General features: G+C 34.0%; 1 protein-coding gene across 7 annotated transcripts in view; it reads left to right on the forward strand.

The window, feature by feature from the left end:
• Positions 1-17646, forward strand: part of Antp (Antennapedia) — a 971420-nt gene that overhangs the window by 647762 nt on the left and 306012 nt on the right. The window lies entirely within an intron of this gene.

Below are 17646 nucleotides of genomic sequence, written 5' to 3' on the forward strand. Positions count from 1 at the left end.
ATGCAGTATCGAATAATCTGTTGGTTAGAACCTTTGTGAATTTAGCTTACGATGTTTATCTCACACATACTAACTTTTCCGTATGTAGATATGTTGCACGCACTGAAATAGCTAGTAGTAGTAGTAGAAGAGTGGTCAAATGCTTGACTTTAAACAATTTTTATAGAACACAGATTGCATCTGTAAATAATCTTAGTAACTAATTTATCAAATCGAAGTAAACATTGCTTTTAATTTTTTACTATATGGGTGATTCTCCGCCAGCTTACAGTTTTGAGTTTTTTCGAAATTTGAAATATATTAAAGCATTTTCTATGAATTAAATTATGTAATTGAGCTAAAACTATGTTTATTTTAAAGTTTCATGTTGAATTTTATTGACTGGTCATCAGTTCTTTGAAGTTATAGTTCATAATAGCCTGAAAATGTTACAATCGTGGCAAATTAACGATATCGGTTAATGACCACGCCCACTTTTGTATAAAAGATTTTTAAAAGGGTCGTGGAAGAATAAAATAAGCAAAAAAGAGCTTTATAAAAATGGTATTTCATTTCCCAAGTGGATTTATAACAATAAATAGGAAAAACGTCAAATTTTAAAAAATGGGCGTGGCACCGCCCCTTTTATGACTAAGCAATTTTCTATGTTTCGGGAGCCATAACTCTAGGAAAAGTTAACGGATCTTAATAAAATTGGGTACACAAATTTTCCCTATAGCAAGAAACGATTCTAGAAAAAATGGACGAGATCGGTTAAAGACCATTTTATATAAAATATTTTTAAAGGGTTGTAGACGAAAATAATAAGCTATATCTTGGCGAAAAAGAGTTTTGTATCAATAGAATTTTAGTTTCTAAATTGAATTATAACATTAAATTGGAAAACACTTAAATTTGAAAAAATGGGTGTGGCACCACCCCTTTTTGGTCTAAGCAATTTTCAATGTTTTGGGAGCCATAACTCGAAGAAAAATTTACATATCATAACAAAATAGGGTGCACATATTTTCCTTATAGCAGAAAATATTTCTAGTAAAAATGGACGGGATCAGTTAAAGACCACGGTAACTTAGATATAAAACAAATTTAAAAGGTTTAAAAGGGTCGTCGACTAGAATAATAACCTATAACTTAGCAAAAAATAGTTTTGAATCAATGATATTTCACTTATCAAGTTTTATTGTAAGAGGAAATGAAATGTGCAATTGAACCTCACGCTGAGTATATAATGTTCGGTTACACCCGAACTTAGACACCTCTACTTTTTAATCTGTAATTACACAAGTAATAAACTGTCATTATATTAAGTGCTTGACTTAATCTGCAATATTAAATGTTGTTTTAATGATAACATTTCTGTTTTCGCTTTGTAATTTGATTTTGAAAAGTGAAACTCGTGGATTTTGAGTAAAAAAATGTTATTCAAATCGTTAGGTTGGTACTGCTTTATTGCACACTGGTTTTTGGCATGTGAGTGTGAATTTTGATCAGCAAGTGTCCCCGCATATTTCCATGTAAATGTTTACAGTCTTAAAATACTAATATCCATTTTTAAACACTGAAGAACTGGAAAAACGGTACGTATCAAAAAATCGTGTCACAACCGTGGCAGTTGGCTCTTTGTAGTTTTAAGTTAAGTACCGTATATTGTACCATTTTTCTTTAAAGAAATAACCTTAAAATTTTACGAAAAATCTTGCGAGTCATACTAGCTTTTTTAAAGAGCAATTTATTGTCAAAATGTTACAACCGTTGCACGCGTGTAATGTCACAACCGTGGCAGGTTTCAGTATCAAGAACAGAAATTAATAGCTGTAGCTCGTCCACTTTGGGAATGTTTTTTAGCTATAAAAACTTGTAGAAAAATGATTGAAAATATTTGAAAATCGAATATTTTTTTCCAAAATTGTGGGTTAGTAAAACTGGGAGCTCGCGGAGAATCGCCCATATGCATGAAATGTTTATCCTGGTATGTTTTTTATGAAAAAAATCAATAAAACAATTGAAAAGTTGGCTTTAATTTTTAGCTTTTTTTCTGGGCCTTAAAAATTTTAATTTAGGTTTTATATTTTGTCCATTTAGCCTTTTTTCTGAAAAAGTTCTGGCAACACTGATTACAAGGTATCATTAGCGACAAAAGCAAAGAATACATCATAACACATATACATATACATACATACATAGATATAATAAAACAATTGTGCACCATATAAAAAGTAATAAATCTTACCAATATTTCGGAGGTGCGGTAACATGAACAACAACAAACGCAGCGATGACATTTCTCTCTTGTTGCTAGCGCATTGTGTACGACCAAGTTTTCTCTTTGGCGGTCTCATAGAAAAGAATGCCCTTCTTAACACTGTATTTTATACCAATGAAGAGTTGTCGCGCTTATTATTTAAGTTGATATCTCTACTCTCAACTTGTATTATCCTTTTGTTGTTCGCTTGCAATCTACTCATAATGCAAAGAAGTGCAATTTTATTCATTCATGGTCACATCGCACAGCTGATGGAAGCCGGTAAAAACATGTAGATGTGAGTACGCAGCTTTAGGAAGCAGCAAGTATACGTATTGTAAGCGGTCATACATGTGTATATTCATATCTGTGTATATACATAATATTAAGACAATGGACCAAACAAAAACAAAAACAACAAATTAAAATTGCTGATGCACAATAACAGAGAAGCTGGAATGTATGGAATCACATAAGTATAGCAGATATAGAAAATGTTTTTAAGTGGTGTTATCAATAGAAGGGTGTCACTATGGTGAAGGAGTGGCTATACAACTGACACTGATAACTTAATTAAAATCGCCACGCGATAGGCGTATTGGGATGTAGGCCGACAGAAAACCAACCGATTACGGGTTGTAAAGAATAACGAATGCGACGTCCGCGCTGCTAGCTCGCATAACAAAAAAAAACGGTATAATCAGATATTTATGTATAATACTGCACAACATCATTTCTAATGACTCGGTTCGATAACATCTTAATTTACAATGACAGTCTCTGCTATTAAAATTTTTGCAGCAGCTCTAGTTTAGGAAATACGACACATAACAATAAAAGACATAAGGGCTTATCAAATTTTAATATGGCCCCAACCATACAGCTATGCCCAAATTTTTTGATAATTTTAATATTTTCAAACCTGTTGTAAATACTTGGCGGTGCTTTCTTCATTGCCTTGCTTGACCATAAATCGATCGAATTTGGGAAGTTTTCGCCTTTTACTTCTACACAATAAATATTTTATTAAGTTAGTGAATTTTGTATCATATCGGGTCGATCTCGACTATCGACATATTTTGCAAGGCAGCGTCCGCTGTTCTTGCGCTAAAATGTCTCGAGTGGTTCAGACGATTTCTGCATTTCCGTAAAGAAATATTAGAGTCGAAAAAGAACAAGTAAGAGTGCCTAAGTTCGGGTGTAACCGAACATTATATACTCAGCACGAGCTTCAATTGTACAGTTCATATCAGATAAATTACTTTTCTACATAACACGCGGCTCTGCCCATTTAAAAAAAATGGCTCCCGATTCCGTCTTACAATAAAACTTGGTAAGTGAAATATCATTGATACAATACTCTTTTTCACTAGGATATAGCTAATTATTCCAGTCTACGACCCTTTTAAACTTCCTTTATATAAAAGTAGGCGTGGTCTTTAACCAATCCCGTACATTTTTAATAGAAATATTTCTGCTATAAGAAAATATGTGTACCCAATTTTATTACGGTATGTTAATTTTTCTTCGAGTCATGTCTCCCGAAACATAGAAAATTTCTAAGTCAAAAAGGGGTCTGTGCCACGCCCATCTTCAAAAATTTTAATATTTTCTAACTTTTTGTTATAATTCCACTTGGGAAAAGAAATATAATTGCTATAAAGCTCTTTTTGCAAAGGTTTGGCATATTTATTCGTCGACGACCTCTTTAAAAATCTTTTATATAAATGTAGGCGTGGTTATTAACCGATTTCGTTAATTTTTCTTCGAAGCATTCCTAATAGTAAAGGCAAGCTCTCGGCTATATTTTGATGTGATAGGGTTAACAATTTATGATTAATAATATTTGTAAAATTGATTGATTGGTTTAAAGTGAACGGTGCCCCGTCCATTTTCAAAAATATTTTCAAATTTTTGTCAAAAGTCTCAATATCAGTGCACACATAAAATTTCTTTAATCTAGGTGTATTATTTATTGAAAAATCAGGTTTTTTGTCCTTTACAACATGTTATACTTATATATATAAAAAGTGGCGTAGTTATCATTCGATTTTACTCATTTTCAATACAAATGTATTCTGGGTCCAGATAATCCCGTATATCGAATTTGGTGAAGATATCTCAATTTTTGCCCAAGTTATCATGTTAACGGACGGACTTAATCAAATTTTTTTCGATACTGATGATTTTGATATAAGGAAGTCTATATCTACCATCATTACTTTATACCTGTACAACCACCCGTTATGTTAACATGCTCTGTGTGCAAAGAATGCTGAGTTCTTACAAAACGACCAAAATCGCTTAGGCGGTAAAGGTTCAGTTAATGGTGATGATTATGATTTTAGTATTTCTGATTTTTTGGGAAAATGTTACCGTATTATTTATATTATTAACTAGCAGACCCGACAGACGTTGTTCTGCCCTAAATTTGGTCTATATGCATACACCTTAATAAGCGTTTTCCGTCTAACTCTGCCTCCCCCCTCTTATATTTTTCTTAATCCTTTAATTCACTCCGCCTTTTTCGATTCATCTATCTTTATTTCGTCTCACTCTATCTCTTCCTCAGCCTCCTTCTCCTTCCCTCTTTTCTCTTCTCTCCAGTTCTTCTCATTCTTCTTCATCCCTTATTGCCAGTCCCAGAGGGTGGTATGTATTTTGTTCCAGTCCTATTCTGAGTCCCAGTCCCAGCCCGTCTCTGGTCTAGTTCACGGAAAAAAGGATCGTAAATACTAATACATCCAAATTAATACACCAAATTTCAGGAAAATCGATTAGGACGTACCTATGTATATATGTACATATGTGGGTATTATTAATTCATATCTTTATTTCGGCTTCGCATGCTTATTTATCAGTTTTGCAGGGTCGATGCGACTAAATCGAATATGATAATGGAAATTACTTAAAGCTCTCAGCAACAGCTTTCATTTGATATCCATATTACACACACATTGTAGGGGTATCCGGGTCCACGTTTTGGCCTATATCTCAAGACCCTAGTCACCCAGCGATATAAAAATTACTCTCTACTAAAGTACTCATCAATAGCTTTCATTTGTTATCCATATTCTATAAACATATTCTAGTGGTACCCGGGTCAACGTTTTGGCCTTTATCTCGAGACACTAGTTACCCAGGAATATGAAAATTACCCTCTACTAAAGCACTTATCAACAGCTTTCATTTGATATCCATATTACACACACAATGTAGGGGTTTCCAGGTCCACGTTTGGCCTATATCTCGAGACGCTAGTCACCAATAAGTATGAAAACTATGTGTCCTAAAGCACTCATCAACAGCTTTCATTTGATAGCCATATTGTATAAACACAATCTAGGGGTGCCCGGGTCCACGTTTTGGCCTATATCTCGAGACCCTAGTCACCAGTAAGTATGAAAACTACCCTGTACTAAAGCACTCATCAACAGCTTTTATTTGATACCCATATTGTATGAACACATTCTAAGGGTGCCCGGGTCCACGTTTTGGCCTATTTATCGAGACCCTAGTCACCCGGTATCAAAGTACTCATTATACAGACCTTCCCCGTGGAAAAATACATATATATACCAATTTTCATAATAATCCAGTAGTTTTTGAGATTATCGATGACATACATACAAACATTCATTTTTATATACATATATAGATATACCTTTCGTGTAATGGTATATATTGTTTGTTCCGATTCTCGAACTACTTTGGAAAAGAAATATACCACCCAGTAAGAATGCCGAAATGATTCGGATGATGAGCTGAGTTTATTTCGCCATGTTCGTCCGTCTGTTTTAAATTTTAAAATTAAACATTAACAAGTAAAAGTGCCTAAAGGCTCCATTACTGATACTTAGCATAGACTTGACTTGGCTTGCGAACTGTCACTTACAGTTCTGTTAAATTAACATTGCATGTTACTGATTACTCAAAACTTAACTTGACTTTGAAGTCTGTTGAATTTTGATTTTCTATGTAAGTTCTAAGTGACGTTTACATTTTGAGATGCCATTTGTTTGTTTCCATTTCATTTTGACATTTTGTCATACAAATTGACATTTATTTAAAAATAAATTTCAACGCTGATTATGATGCCAGATTTTATGCGCCAAGTGGAGTATAATCGTGGCTAAGTTGCCAAGTTTACGCCAAGTCAAGTCAAGTCTATGCTAAGTATCAGTAATGGAGCCTTAAGTTCGGGTGTAACCGAACATTATATACTCAGCAGGAGCTTCAATTGTACAGTTCATATCAGATAAATTACTTTTTACATAAGACGTGGCACCGCCCGTTTACAAAAAAAATATCTCCGCATTTCATTCATTCATTCATATTCATTACGGAATCGCTATAATTTTATTTCCGTTTTTTGTATATCTTCATTTCTGCATTCGTGCATTAACTCCGTGATATTTAAGACTAAACAAAATGAGTCAATTATGTACGTTATGGTTTAATGGTAAAAAAAAAACTTGTTTTATATCTAATTTGCAGTGGTCTTTAAGCGATCCCGTCCATTTTTACTAGAAATATTTTTTGCTATAAGGAAAACAAGGAAAATATGTGTACCCAATTTCTTTACGATATGTTAGTTTTTCTTCGAGTTATGGCTCCCGAAACACAGAAAATTTTAGTGTTTTCCAATTTAATGTTATAATTCAATTTAGAAACTAAAATTCTATTGATACAAAGCTCTTTTTCGCTAAGATATAGCTTAATATTTTCGCCTAGGACCCTTTCAAAAATCTTTTATATAAAAGTGGGCGTGGTCTTTAACCGATCTCGCCCATTTCTCTAGAAATATTTCCTGATATAGGGAAAATTTGTATACCCAATTTTATTACGATCCGTTAATTTTTCTTCGAGTTATGGCTCCCGAAACATAGAAAATTGCTTAGCCATAAAAGGGGCGGCCCACGCTCATTTTTTTAAATTTGAAGTTTTTCCTATTTATTGTTATAAATCCACTTGGGAAATGAAATAAAATTGATATCAAGTTTTGTTTGCAAAGATAGGCTTAGGTAGCTTATTTTATTCGTCCACGACCCTTTTAAAAATCTTTTATATAAAAGTGGGCGTGGTCCTTAACCGATTTCGTTAATTTTTCTTCCAAGTATTCCTTATAGTAAAGGCAACCTTTCTGCCGAATTTTGTTACGATAGGTTTAACAATTTTTGATTTATGATCAATAATATTTTTAAAACTGATTTTATCGCAAGTGAGCGGTGCTACGCCCATTTTAAAAGTTTTTTTTTCAAATTTTTATCAATAGTCTCAATATCAGTCCACACGTCAAATTTCAGCATTCAAAAGTGGGCGTGGTTATCATCCCATTTCGCTCTTTTTCAATACCAATCTATTCTGGGTCCAGATAAGCTCGTGTACCAAATTTGGTGAAGATATCTCAATATTTACTCAAGTTATCGTGTTAACGGACAGACGGACGGACGGGCGGACGGACGGATGGAATTGGCTCAATCAAATTTTTTTCGATACTGATGATTTTGATATAATGAAGTCTATATCTATCTCGATTCTTACATCTGTAAAACCAACCGTTATCCAATCAAAGTTAATATACTCTGTGTGCAAAGCTCGCTGAGTATAAAAATCGAGGTAAAAACGTGGGTCTACAGTCTTTCGCACACCTAGAGAGAATTAAGGCCGAGCTTCTCTTCCTATTTGCGTCGTGTTACTTCTACTTTTTCCTACAAATTGGAGGGACTTGTCCTACATGTTTTACGCCGACTCCGAGCCACGTTTGCAAAGAAACTGAATTTTACGCTTGTCCGTATAAACTATTTATATTTTAACAAATGTTTTTTTTTTTTTTTTTGGAATAAACCTATTTAAATTAATGTAGTATTTGTTTTTTTTTATATTAATAGTTCCGTTGAAGTTTCACCTGTTCCGTACAAACAGATACTTTTTTACGATTTTTTACACACATATAGAAATATTTCAAGAGCAGGTTTGATAATTAGAGAGCAATTGCAAAGTTCACAAATGGCCATTGTTACTAGGACATGTTTTTGAATTTCACTTTTTCATTGATTACATTTATAAGGTAACAGTGGATACTGTGAAAATCCAAACTAATGTTAACAATCGCCGTTTGTGAACTTTGCAATTTCTCTCTAATTATCACTAATGGTCATAGTTAAATTAAAGCTTTTGCTTAACTAAACAATAAATTCTTAAGGGTTAAAATGTATAGTTATATTTTTTTATTAAATTAAATTTTACAAGCATTTATTCAACAAAAAAAAAATTATTATAAAAATTAATTTTAACGGCCCATTCTACAGTGGTAACAACTTAATTTTTTACCGGTTACGAAATCTTCTGGCAATTTTTACACCTTTTTGGTATTCTGAAGGCAAAAGTTGCCGGATAACAACGTAACCACTAAAATAGGTGGTAACATCGACGTAACCACATAAAACAGCTGATGTTTACTCTAAAAAATAAATAAAGCGAAAGTGAAAATTAAATCGAGCATTTAAAAAAAAAAAAAAAACAAATACAATAAACAAATACAAGGAAAATTAAAAATTAGCCAAAACCTTTCAAACGCCAATAATCAGTTTAATATAATAAAAATGTCCAATTTACTATTATTGCTGCTTGCTGAAGATGAAGAATATGATGAAATTTTTGAACAGAGACATAACTTAAAGAGTCTTCGGGACAGTAGTGATACTTTGAACCTTCCTTGTAGTACCTTCAAAGAGCATTTTCATTTACCGAAAGACGCCTGTAAAATACTTATAGAAGAGTTGTGGCCAAAGGATGACCCACTTACTTCTCTGCCCTTTGGAGTATGATTTTTTTGTTGTCTCACATTTTTAGCACATGGATCGTATCAAAAATGTGTTGCTAATAATATATATGCTGCGCTCAGCCAATATTCTGCATCACGAGCTATCAAATACATTACAAATTTAATTGTGAAAGAAAAAGCATCTGAAGTAAGTTTTCCTACAAAAAACGAAGAGCAGGTGGCTATAAAAGCAAGGTAACGTTGAACGTGGAATATTACAGATAGTACATGGGATAATATTTTTTGTTTCTACTTATTTAGGTTCTACGCAAAGTTTGGTTTGAAAGGTGTTATCGGTGCAATCGATTGCACACATGTGGCGCTCATTTGTCCACCAAGAACTTTTCCGGCCAGACCGTGTAGCCTCTACATGAATTGCAAGGGATACTACAGCGTCGATGTTGAAGCTGTTTGCGATGACAATTGCAATTGATGCAACTTTTCCTGGGTAATGCCACGACTCAGGTATGTGGACAACATCAAACGTGCGTGCGTTTATGAGCGGGCAGAGAGGAAGCTTACTACTAGGTGATCAGGGTTACCCCCTAGAGCCTTGGATTATCACACCCTTAGATCAGCCCGCAAATCCTCGGGAACAAAAATTCAATAAAGTACATTGTAAGGCAAGGAATATTATTCAAAGAGGATTTGGAGTGGTTATGTCACGTTTTCGATGCTTGGCACAACATCGCACTTTAAATTATAGTCCCGAAAGAGAAACTATAATTGTAAACGCCTGCTTTATTCTTCACAATGTTGTAAGAAAAAATTTTCCGAGTGACGAAGTGGAAATTGAAGAACAGACGAGAAAACGACTGCATCAGAAATTGCCACCAACACCCATCTTCACCGCCAAGGCGAAAGGATTCGCCAGCAGTTAATCAACCATATACCCTGACTGTGCCTGCGAATAGGATAATAAAATAATATATGTAAACAAATACTGAAGTATGAATAAAAATTTAGACAAAATTTAAAATTTTCAAAACTCTTTATTAATTATATGTTTGACTTGCAGGTTTCTTATTTTTGGGTTTATATTTCTAAATAAGTCAATAACAAAAAAATAGTACTGAGTATCTTCTTTGATAATTTTGTTTAATAGTAATGAGTTTTATCACATTCCATATTGCTTACTTAAAAAGTAATATACATTAGTTTATAAAGTAAATAAAACAGCAAAAAGTACAGAATAGTTTGTTTTTAATTTTATCAATAATTTTATCACATTTCATATTGGTTATTTAAAAAGCAAAAATTACGGTACTATATTGATACATTTAAAATTAAAAGAAATTCGTTTTAAATGAAATAAAAATTCAATAATATAAAACAAATAAAAATTAATTCAGTCTTTTTTAATTTCTTAAATTACTTAATACCTAAAAAAAAAGGAATTCAATGTAAAGAATACTGACTGACATCATGCGAGCTTAGTCCCGGTGTTGTCTTTGCAATGCCATCATCTCCTGAATTGCCGCAGCCAACGACATCAACCCATTTCCCAAATTATCTAGGGCCTCAGCCAGTCTTGACTGTTCATGACGTCTGTTCCTCATGACCTGTTGCACCAATACCAAAATTTCATCATTAGCGCCCCTTCTTCTGTTGCGTGACGTTGGCAACAAAACTTGTCTGGGCGTATCAGCATTCGGCGCCGTAGGATTACGTGGAACGGGATTGGGAGTAACTGGACGTGAGGAAGTTCGACTGGGCGATTCACTTGCGATTCACTTACCACTAAGCAAAACGAGGCAAACTCGTTCGGATCTTCCGCAAAAGCAGGCGGTGGAATTTCCAATGGTAATTCCTCTGGCGTTGGAGGAATGTTTTCGGCATTTTTGGCGTTCTATTAATAAAAAAAAAGTATTATCGTCAAACATTTTTTTTACAATATAAAAATGCAATACTACAATATCGGCAGTATATTTTAAGTTTATGAAAACATATTTCAATTCTTAAATAAAAATGCAAGAAATTAATATATGTACATGGGCATAAGAATTACACACACACACTACCAGCGGTTATTATTGTATTACACAAGTTTATTACAAATCTATTTACCTGGAAGCCGAGCCTTGAGGTTGAGTGGCCCTCCACAGCAGCAATCCCAAACACCTCTAACGCTTGCTGCTCGAAGTCAGTGAGCTCTGCCACAGGATTTTGTCCACCACCTGTCTTTCTCCTCTCGGCAGAAAATTTTCGGGCCCGGGAACGCAACTGTTTTCGCCAGTTTCGCAAACTCTGAAATTATAAATAAAGACAAACAATAAGTTCTTATCCTCTTTCCAATAATAATTTAGTAGTATGTAGTTATGTATGGTATTATTCTGGTATTTCTAGCGCTCATACATGCTTTGCTATGCCAAGTACAAATTTCAACAACTAATAACTTATAAATAAGAACTTTAGTATTTAATTACCCAGGTGCGCTGTTCTATGTTATTGGACATTAAAATGTTTACTTGACACAGAAATCCTGCAGATTGCATTACTACGGCTACGTGTTTGAACGCACAATCACATTGTAGCCGGAGTAAATTTTTGGCACACAAAACACCACAAAACCCTTAATTATATAAAAATCAATTTGCTTACCTCTCGCCAGGTATCGCATGTTCTTTATGGCCCCACCATCGCATTCAATTTAGATGTGAGCTCCTCCCACATCCTTTGAATATGATTTGCGATGTGCGGCAGTTTTTACCCTGCAGGAGCTCGGGATGATCCCTACAATACGCCACATATAGTCGCAACTCGGACGGGGTGGTACGTGCATATTTTCTATAATTAAAATAAACAATTAATAATGAATTTGACAAAATATTTACCAAAATTTACTTGTTGATTTCCATTTTCCTTTTTTCTTCTTTTGATTGCAAAAACATGTTTTTCAATTCCACCATACACACTGGTGAGTTTCTTCGTCATGACAGCGTCACCATCTGCTCAGAATCCCGGTTACATTTGGGGGTTACGACTTTTGGTAATTTTGTTTGCCGATAACAATTTTACCGGTTACGCGCACCATAGGGCCGTAAGTGTCAACATGCACATTGCACATACATTTTTATATTAAACTAAAAATAAAAATTAATAAAATCATTATTTTATCCAAATTAATTGAAGTTCAGCCTGATATTGCTTTAATTTTTCCACATCTTGTGCAATAGATTTTGTTGTTTTTGTCCATTTCATTGAACGCTGCCTGAAGGCTTTCCGTAGTCCAATGAAATGCTCGAGGTCGCATTCCTTTTCTTTTGTATTTTTTCGGCATCGTTTTGCTAAAATCCGTAAAACGTTCGAATTGTGAAGGGCGGGTGGAACATTTTCACCTTCGCTTGGTGCTGTTAAGCCGCCTCCGTTTAAGATAATGTTAAAGACTCTCTCTGGAATCTACGATCTTTCTAAACATTGGTTACCAGTTCCCCCTTTTCGTTCTGACAGAAATTTGTTTCGGGCCTGAACCTTCCGTTTTTTGCCGAATTTCGGGAAACATTAAAAATTGTTCATATACTCTGTGCGTATGGATGTGTGATTTGTATGCACTTGCCATTATTTCTGACGTATTAAAATGTTGCAGAACATTCATTCATTTTCAACATGACTTTCGTTCCAGTGCAACATTTCCAGATGTTTATGAAATAAAAATCAGCTTTCTACATAGATTTACTAAGCATAATTTGTTCTCCGTACGTCTTTGGTGGCCGCCATGGTGTTGTGGTAGCGTGCTCCGCCTACCACACAAAAAATCCTGGGTTCACGCCCCAGGCAAAACAACATCAAAATTAAAAAAAAAAAACAAGTTTTTTCAATTAGAAGAAAGTTTTTCTAAGCGGGGTCGCCCCTCGGCAGTGATTTTGGCAAGCAAGCGAAAACTCATCTGCCTTGCAGATGCCGTTCCGAGTCGGCATAAAACATGTAGGTCTCGTCCCGCCAATTTGTAAGAAAAATTTAAAAGGAGCACGAAGCAATCGAACCACGTTTAAACGCTAAAATCGCAATTTTCTAACCATTGGGCCATTGTGTTGTATTTGATATAATACACTGACGGAAGCTTGGCCGCTGTGTCAATTTCTTTATTGATGCCAAAGTATTTCATTCAGTATCTATTTGGAATTAGCATTTTATCAAATCGTATTTGTATCCTATAAAAAGTCAATTCGTATATCAATCTCGTTTTGATAAAACCTTTTATGTATGTATGTGCCTACACATACATATATAACACAGATATCTATGTATGCGCGGTATCAATATTAATTCAACAAGAACAAAAAGGTACAAATACATGAGCGTTCTTACAATAGCACACTTGATAAAATTTTTAAAATTTCACATAATTCATGCTCAACCCGCATTTAGCAATTTGGCCTTATTTTTGAATTCAACCGAAAATGTGAGACTTATTTTCGCGTCAGCTATACAAATTATTACAAAACAAGTAAAGGTCTCTAAGTTCGGGTGTAACCGAACATTATATACTCAGCGTGAGCTTCAATTGTACATTTCATTTCAGATAAATTACTTTTCTACATAACACGTGGCACCGCCCGTTTACAAAAAAAAACAAGTAAGGAAGCTTATGTTCGGGTGTAACCGAACATTACATACTCAGTTGAGAGCTATGGTGACAACATAAGGGAAAATAACCATGTAGGAAAATGAACCGAGGGAAACCCTGGAATGTTTTTGTATGACATGTGTATCAAATTAAAGGCATTAAAGAGTATTTTAAAAGGGAGTGGGCCTTAGTTCTATAGGTGGACGAGGTATCGCAATAAAGGTGGACCAGGGGTGACTCTAGACTTTGTTTGTACGATATGGGTTTCAAATGAAAGGTGTTAATGAGTATTTTAAAAGGGCGTGGGGCTTAGTTATATAGGTGGACGCCTTTTCGAGATATCGCCATAAAGGTGGACCAGGGGTGACTCTAGAATGAGTTTGTACGATATGGGTATCAAATTAAAGATATTAATGAGAGTTTTAAAAGGGAGTGGTGGTAGTTGTATATGTGAAGGCGTTTTCCAGATATCGACCAAAATGTGGACCAGGGTGACCCAGAACATCATCTGTTGGATACCGCTAATTTATTTATATATGTAATACCTGCCAAGATTTTAAGGGTTTTTTATTTCGCCCTGCAGAACTTTTTCATTTTCATCTACTTAATATGGTAGGTGTCACAACCATTTTATAAAGTTTTTTCTAAAGTTATATTTCGCGTCAATAAAACAATCCAATTACCTTACCAGGTTTCATCCCTTTTTTCGTATTTGGTATAGAATTATGGCATTTTTTCATTTTTTGTAATTTTCGATATCGAAAAAGTGGGCGTGGTCATAGTCGGATTTCGTTCATTTTTCATACCAAGATAAAGTGAGTTCAAGTAAGCACGTGAACTAAGTTCATTAAAGATATGTCGATTTTTGCTCAAGTTATCGTGTTAATGGCCATGCGGAAGGACAGACGGACGACTGTGTAAAAAACTGGGCGTGGCATCAACCGATTTCGCCCATTTTCACAGAAAACAGTTAACGTCATGTATAACAATCTATGCCCCTACCAAATTTCAAAAGGATTGGTTAATTTTTGTTCGACTTATGGCCTTAAAAGTATCCTAGACAAATTAAATGAAAAAGGGTGGAGCCACGCCCATTTTGAAATTTTCTTTTGTTTTTGTATTTTGTTGCACCATATCATTACTGGAGTTGAATGTTGACATAATTTACTTATATACTGTAAAGATATTAAATTTTTTGTTAAAATTTTACTTTAAAAAAATTTTTTTTTTAAAAGTGGGCGTGGTCCTTCTCCGATTTTGTTAATTTTTATTAAGCGTACATATAGTAATAGGAGTAACGTCCCTGCCAAATTTCATCATGATATCTTCAACGACTGCCAAATTACAGCTTGCAAAAGTTTTAAATTACCTTCTTTTAAAAGTGGGCGGTGCCACGCCCATTGTCCAAAATTTTACTAATTTTCTATTCTGCGTCATAAGTTCTACTCATCTACCAAGTTTCGTCGCTTTACCTGTCTTTTGTAATGAATTATCGCACTTTTTCGGTTTTTCGAAATTTTCGATATCGAAAAAGTGGGCGTGGTTATAGTCCGATATAGTTCATTTTAAATAGCGATCTGAGATGAGTGCTCAGGAACCTACGTACCAAATTTCATCAAGAAAATTTACTCAAGTTATCGTGTTAACTGACGGACGGGCGGGCGGACATGGCTCAATCAAATTTTTTTCGATCCTGATTATTTTGATATATGGAAGTCTATATCTATCTCGATTCCTTTATATATGTACAACCAACCGTTATCCAATCAAACTTAATATACTCTGTGAGCTCTGCACAACTGAGTATAAATATCTCCGCATTTCCTCTTACAATATAACTTGATAAGTGAAATATCATTGATTCAAAACTATTTTTTGCTAAGTTATAGCTTATTATTCTAATCTACAACCCTTTTAAACTTGTTTTATATCTAAGTTGCCGTGGTCTTTAACCGATCCCGTCCATTTTTATTAGAAATATTTTCTGCTATAAGGAAAATATGTGTACACAATTTCATTACGAAATGTTAATTTTTCTTCGAGTTATGGCTCCCGAAACAGAGAAAATTGCTTAGTCATAAAAGGGGCGGTGCCACACCCATTTTCAAAAATTTTAATATTCGCCAATTTAATTTTATAATTCAATTTAGAAAGTAAAATTCTATTGATACAAAGCTCTTTTTCGCTAAGATATAGCTTATTATTTTCGTCCACGACCCTTTTAAAAATTTTTTATATAAAAGTGGGCGTAGTCTTTATTCGATCTCGTCCATCTTTTCTAGAAATATTTTCTGCTATAAGGAAAATATGTGTACCCAATTTTATTACGATCCGTTAATTTTTCTTCGAGTTATGGCTCCCGAAATATAGAAAATTGCTATTCATAAAAGGGGCGGTCCACGCTCATTTTTTTAAATTTGAAGTTTTTCCTATTTATTGTTATAAATCCACTTAGGAAATGAAATACCATTGATATCAAGTTTTGTTTGCAAAGATAGGTATAGCTTATTTTATTCGTCCACGACCCTTTTAAAAATCTTTTATATAAAAGTGGGCGTGGTCCTTAACCGATTTCGTAAATTTTTCTTCACAGCATTCCCTATAGTAAAGGCAACCTCTCTGCCGAATTTTGTTACGATAGGTTTAACAATTTTTGATTTATGATTAATAATATTTTTAAAACTGATTTTATCGCAAGTGGGCGGTGCTACGCCCATTTTAAAAATTTTTTTTTTTCAAATTTTTACCAAGAGTCTCAATATCAGTCCACATGTCAAATTTCAACATTCTAGGTGTATTATTTACTAAATAATCAGGTTTTTTGTGTTTTCCAAAATGTTAAACATATATATAAAAAATGGGTGTGGTTATCATCCGATTTCGCTCATTTTCAATACCAATCTATTCTGGATCCAGATAAGCTCGCGTACCAAATTTGGTGAAGATATCTCAATATTTAGATACTCAAGTTATCGTGTTAACGGGCAGACATGGCTCAATCACATTTTTTTCGATACTGATGATTTTGATATATGCAAGTCTATATCTATCTCGATTCCTTTATACCTGTACAACCAACCGTTATCCAATCAAAGTTAATATACTCTGTGTGCAAAGCACGCTGAGTATAAAAATATGACTTAACGCGGTCACCGCATTGTTCGAAAAATTCACTAAAAGGTTGGTGGTGCTAGTTATTTTTCTTTTTATTTTATTCACCTCCTGCCATTCGCTGTTTGTTTACTTGCAAGATGGCGAGGGTATTTTATTTTTAAACAATAATTTCGATTTAAAATAATTTATATTATAATTGTTGATGTATATTGTGTGGTTCTATATAATGAACAAAAATTGGCAAAGTGCGCGTTCATACAAAATGAGTACATATACATACACACAAACAGTCGTGCTTCAGTAGGTGATTGGTGTTTGTATTTAGTTAATTTAATATTTTATTCATTGCATAACATTATTTTTTGTTGTTTAGTATTAAAAGTAAACAAATTAGTCTAAAATCTAAAATATTAACAAAGTTTTTGTCAAAAAACGCCCCTGGTTTAAATTTTAGTATACAAAAAACATATGGTTCTAGCTTTGCAAATGCCCATTTGCGAAATGCGGCCAGCATGCACACTTTTTCGAATCCTTTATTGTTATAAATATAATATTATCATGGTTTGTATCCAGTTCCAGATTTTTTAAATGACATTAAAAAGTAAATGTATTTGCTACTTCACTATTAAGTTCGATATGAATATCTATAGTTATAGATGGGACATGGCTATCAATTTGTATTTATTGTACATAGTATTTATAGCTATGGATGACTTGGCCATGTATTTCCCTCATTTTCACAATAATATTCACAAACAAGTAATGGTGTTTAATTTCGGGTGTAACTAAACATTATAAACCTACTCAGCTGAGAGGTTCTATTGTACGGTTGATTCAGTTTAAGATTTGTGGCACTAAGTTATGGCTCCCGAAACGTAGAAGAATGATTGATCAAAA

Source organism: Eurosta solidaginis, chromosome 1 (assembly GCF_040869045.1).
Source record: "Eurosta solidaginis isolate ZX-2024a chromosome 1, ASM4086904v1, whole genome shotgun sequence".
NCBI lineage: Eukaryota > Metazoa > Arthropoda > Insecta > Diptera > Tephritidae > Eurosta > Eurosta solidaginis.